Source organism: Mustela erminea, chromosome 11 (assembly GCF_009829155.1).
Source record: "Mustela erminea isolate mMusErm1 chromosome 11, mMusErm1.Pri, whole genome shotgun sequence".
NCBI classification, from domain to species: domain Eukaryota; kingdom Metazoa; phylum Chordata; class Mammalia; order Carnivora; family Mustelidae; genus Mustela; species Mustela erminea.
The window spans coordinates 66,140,580-66,146,321 of record NC_045624.1 but is presented as its reverse complement, the minus strand read 5'-3'; the positions used below and the strand labels follow the sequence as shown (position 1 = coordinate 66,146,321).

The following is a 5,742-nucleotide window of genomic DNA, read 5'->3' as shown; positions in this document are numbered from 1 at the left end:
ACATAGTGGCTAACAGTCAATAGAAAGACTTGCGAAATGTCCTTAAAATGTGGATAAAATCAAGCCTGGTCAAAAGGAGCTGCCATTTCCCCATCACCAATGAGCCTAGATGTTCCTTTGAGGCCATCGCTCAAAAGTCCCGTTGATCAATCAGAGTTCGCTCCTATTTTAGAACAGGAAGACCCCCTTCCCCAACAAAGCCTTAGACCTAAGATGTAGTGAATAAATGTTTGTGTGAATGCTTGTGGCTTGAATTTGTCAGAATGGCTTTCTCCCTATACGAAGGGGCTCCTTCCCATATGGCCCCAGGAGAAACAAAGTGAACCAGGATTGCAATAGGTTTGGCAAAATTGTCTTCAGGCACCTGCCTTGCCCAGACTAGTCCTGAGCAACTTTCTGACACTCCAACTGCCTCCTGCCACCCAGAACTTTATTACTTACTAGTTTCCTTTTTTGAAAGGTTAGTACAATTAGAAATGGCTGAAGTTGGGTTTCATCCATTATTTGAACTTTAAATTTTATTTGCAATGAGCAAGACTCTAGCTACCTGAAATCAGGAGATTAAATCATTTGTTGAATGAATAACCTTATGAAGTACTGATCATAGGCCAACAAGGCATGGAGATTGAGCCATCAGGAAGCTTACAGAGAATTAAGGGCATATAAACAGAAGGGTGACATGAGATCTGATTCTATATCAGATTAAAAGTATCCTTTTGTGTGTGGGGTGGAGAAGGATGTGCTCTTTAAATCCTAACTCTCAACAAGCCTGGATCTACACTGTTGACTCAGCCAGGAAGAACACTTTGAGGCACACACAGAACAGGCTTACTCAGATGGCAGGAGACCTTATCAGCCAAAGTCCAAGAAATGCCAAGAATCTAGAAAAGAGACACTGAAAGTATTTCAAATAAGAATTTCTAAAATGATGGTGTTAGCTTTCTTTCTTTCTTTCTTTCTTTTTTTGGATGGTGTTAGCTTTTGTTGGACAAGTGTGAAAGTTTTGTTTAAATAGAAATCAACTATGTCTTGATACAGGAAAGTTTAGAAGTTTATCTTGATGCCTGCAAGTCTTTTCAGGTCTGCGTGTCTACTCTGGGCTTTTTGGGGTGCCTGTCAGTGTTTCCAGAGATATTTATGTGTTGGTGATACTCTATTTTATAAATACTTTCTGGATAAAAATATAACTCCTTAAGTACTAGGTATGTTAAAACATATGCCTAACTGCAAAGGAACTTACCAACCCTACACTTAAATTCCAGGATAGCATTTTGATTAGAAATGTGACATGAAAATCACTTAATTGATGAGGTATGATAGTTATGTATGTTCCAACAAGGCTTTCTTATGTAATTTTTAAAATGTTTTTACCTTTTGAAGAGTTAATACATACGCATGGTACAAAATTCTAGAGGAAAAGAAAATGCAGGAAAAATACACATCTCCCTTAACTTGCTTTGATTTTAAAAATTAAGTGATGGGAGGAGGTACAGGATAGTGGAGAAAACACTCTCTTAAAAGGAGAATAAAAACAAATGGAGAGAGAATATTAACTGAGTTTTAATCCGTAGTTTGGAAAAGAAGTGGAAAGAAGCCATAACTCAGTCTACAGAGAAGACATTGTAGGAAAAAGTAAATAATAGATTCTGTATGTTTCTTTATGTGATTCAGTACCTAGTACTAGATGTAAGTTGCCTGCCATATATTTATTTACGTATGGTACAGTCACTCTGCAAGTTAGGTTTAATTGTCCCAATTTACTAATGAGGTGGAGAGTAGGTCATTTTCTTGGATATGAATCCCAGCTCTGCCTCTTTCCAGCAGGGAAAGTTTAAGTTTAAACTTAAGTTTATGGAAAGTTTTGAACCTCACTTTCCTCATCTATAAAACAGGAATAAGTTATATCATGAGCATGTGTGTAAGTTCCTTAGCACAGTCTCCTGGACATATGAAAACTTAATTCTTTTATCCCTAAGTTGTATCACTAAGCTAAGTCATCTCAGCCCTCATCCATGTGACTGGAATTTTATTTCTTCAGAAAATGGGACCCAAGGATCTTACTTGCCATTGTAAGTGATTATATTATACATTTTGCTCAGTCTCTGTGAATCATCAAATTGCAAAGACATCTACTTATATTAGAAACAAAGAAAGAAAGAAAAGAAAGAAAGAAAGAAAGAAAGAAAGAAAGAAAGAAAGAAAGAGAAGGAGGGATGAAGGAATGAATGGAGGGAGGGAGGGAAAGGAAGGAAGGAAGAAAAGAAAAGAGAAAGGAAGGAATGGAATGGAATGGAATGGAATGGAATGGAATGGAGGGAGATAGAGGAAGGAAGAAGGAAAAAAAAGAAAAAAGAAAGGAAAGGAAGAAAAGGAAGGAAGGAAAGAAAAGGGAGAGAGGGTGGGAGGGAGGGAACAGGAGAGGAGAAAGAAGGAAAGATATAGGCCCTCTATCTCCATTTCTTATCTATGAGTCCCTGATTCTCTGGTGGTATGAGCCTCACATCTCCTTTATGCTCTCCATAGTTCCATGGACTATCAGTTATAACGCGTTCTAACCTTTCGTAGGGTGATGAACTACATTTTTTTTTTCCTCAGTAAACTCCACTAACACATGGCCAACCAGAGAGAGGAGAAAACTTTTCTAGGGTCTGTCTTCAGAGCCAGATTAAGAAGGCCAAAGGGCATCTAGTAGGGACACCAATCTTTAAGGGGCACCAAAACCTTTCTGGACATAATAAGATTCATAAAACCATGTTAACCAAAACTCACCTCAGGGAGAGTATGTTTATGTATGGAATACTTCGTTAGACTGTTGAACATAAGAGCCAAGGCCTCTGGGACTATTCTGGAGTAACACTAGATGTTTATCAAAATACCAAGTATCGGTTCAGAGCTCAGTTAACAGAATGCTTACTGTTTTGCTCTTGGGGTGTAAAGGATTGAGACTTGAGTTGGGTACTGCTCACCAACCTCCCACCTCCTCCACCCTTTCTCCATCCAAAACTCAGCCTCACCAAAAACCACTGTCAAAAAATAGCTGGAGGGACGCCTGGGTGGCTCAGTTGGTTAAGCAGCTGCCTTCGGCTCAGGTCAGGATCCCAGCGTCCTGGGATCAGGTCCCGCATCGAGCTCCTTGCTCGGCAGAGAGCCTGCTTCTCCCTCTGCCTCTGCCTGTCACCCCGTCTGCCTGTGCTCTCTCTCTCTCTCTCTCTCTCTCTGACAAATTAATAAACAAAATCTTTAAAAAAAAATGTTGGAGATAAAATTTAAGAGATTAACCACATACTCATAGATCTTGATTTGTATTTCCAACTATTACCTGGGATGTCATATATAGAACATATACCATGTCTTGATGTTAGGTTTACATTTCAGTCCTCTACATTAAGGCTGTTTGTTGGAGCTCTTCCCTTCCTGGAAGAGGGAGACATGCCTGATTTCACCAAGAATACAGATTGAGCCATCGCAGTAGAATTTGTTGGCCCCACATTTTGCTAATGGCCAATTCACCACTACACATAACTGAGTCAAGCACTACTCCCTGCTATTATTTGCAAGTGCCAGTAAGAATGTGTGTGTCAGTGAGCTGATCCTATTATATAGAGCTGTTGGGTTGTGGCTCCATCTGTCTTGCAACATTTGGAGGTCTTTCTTGATGCATGTGTAGATAATGACATGACAGCAGCATAGATAAGTTTGCCTGAGTAGTTGGCCATTAACTGTTAATATGTTGATGGTGGTTTATTCCATAGTCAAATTTCTTATCTTTGTCAGGTTTTTGTGCCATGTTATATGGACACCCCCCTACACACACACACACAACAAAACCAGAAATCTCATTCATCTTTACTTGTAGACTAAAGAGAAATGGATCTGAATAACCACCATGTTACTATGTACCTTGCTACTTCAAACATTGAAAATGAAGATTTTTTTTTGAGCTTTTATATTTGAGTTTATTCTTCATTTAACTTTTAAAACACTACTATAGTTGAATATTAAAACAAAAACAATAGCAAGTAGTGAGCTATGATTATAGTCCTTCACTCATTCACTACTGCACATAAAATGCCAGCAGTGTTATTCACTGGCCCCATTAAGAGGTCTGACACTGAACACCACCCCTGGGATGATGTTCATCATCCTCATATGCTTCCCCATTGTAATGGCACCATCTTTCCTGATTTGGATCAAAGTCCACCAGTTCTACCTGGTCCATTTCATCAGTCTCTTCTACTTCATTCCTCTCAGGTAGGAGTTTTTCCAGCAAAGAGAGTTTATCAGGAGACAGAAAGCCATTCTCAGGAAAGTTTACCTTAAATTCGATGATGAGGTGACCCTTCTCATATGGCCTTCGATAAATTGGCATGCCTTCATTTAGCACACACTTGATATCTCCATGCTTGACAATTTGACCTGGATGAGAGGTGATGACAATGGTTCGGTTGTCAACAGTAGATATTGGCTTTTGAAAACCACACGGTGCTTCAACCAGCTGTTTGTCCATACACATGAAAAGGTCTTCTCCTTGCCGAGTAAAAACAGGGTGGTCCTTCTGATCTAAAACAATGATAATATCTCCTGGTTCCAGTCCTGGTTCTTGGTCTCCTTCACCATGAAATGTTATCTTCTGGCCATCTTTCATGCCTTTGTCAATATGAACTTCTAGAATCTTCTTCTCTCGAACTATCTTCCTTCCATTGCAGCTTTTACATCTATCTTTAGGACTGATCCATTCCCCATGGCCCTGGCACTCCATGCACACAGACTGAATTTGCTGAACCATTCCAGGTCCTATCTGATGAATTCTTATTTGCATTCCAGTACCTCAGCAATTGGGACAACACTCAACTGCTCCTTTCTTACCATATTGGCCTTCACATTTATCGCAAATCACATTCTTTTGCAGAGCTAGTTTTCTTGTTGCACCATTATATAAATCTTCTAAGGTTACTGAGAGCTGATGCACAACATTTTTACCTCTCCTTTCTCTCTGCATTCTTCCTCCTCCTCCAAAAAACATATCAAAGATGTCCATGGGGGAGCCAAAACCACTACCAGCTCCACCTTCTTTAATGGCCTGTTCACCTCCTTTGTCATATAATTCCCTTTTCTTTGCATCAGAGAGTACTTCATAAGCTTGAGAAATCTGTTTAAACTTCTCTCCTTCATTTGGATTCTTATCAGGGTGGTACCTCAAGGCCAGTTTCCTGTAGGCCTTTTTCAGTTCTTCTTGGGTGGCATTGGGTTTGACCCCCAAAACATCATAATAAGTGGTTTCTTTCACCATTTTCTACAGCCGGTGAGAGGGCCGAGGCCGATGTGGGGGAGCGGGAAGGAGCACGTTGCTGGGCGCAGCTCAGGTAGCCGCCGCTCCTGAAGTTGGTTTTTTTTTTTTTTTTTTTTAATGTGAGAAGATACACTTTGTTATCATGCATATACAAGGGAATGATTTGATCATAGCACAACCTTGAGGACATGTGAGTCTGTGTGACTTGAGGAGTTCTGGACACAGACAAACATCCTAATAAGTATCAAATTCATATGCCAAGGAAAAGAAGCTCTTGTAGTGGGTGAATTTCTATTCATTAGAAATGTTGGAAGTAAGTTATAGAAAATGCAAAATCTATCCTCCTGCTTAAAGCAGATATTAGTTGGCAAGCCATGTGATAATAATGGTTGTAGTTGGCTCTTGGTATCTTTGCAGTATTTAAGGGAGAGAGTATAAATGAAATCTTCTTT

The 5,742-nt window shown here is 39.7% G+C and overlaps 1 pseudogene; it reads right to left on the bottom strand.

Moving 5' to 3' along the window:
• Positions 1-3,942: 3,942 nt before the first annotated feature.
• On the bottom strand, positions 3,943-5,368 carry LOC116569336 (annotated as a pseudogene).
• Between the last annotated feature and the right edge of the window lie 374 nt (positions 5,369-5,742).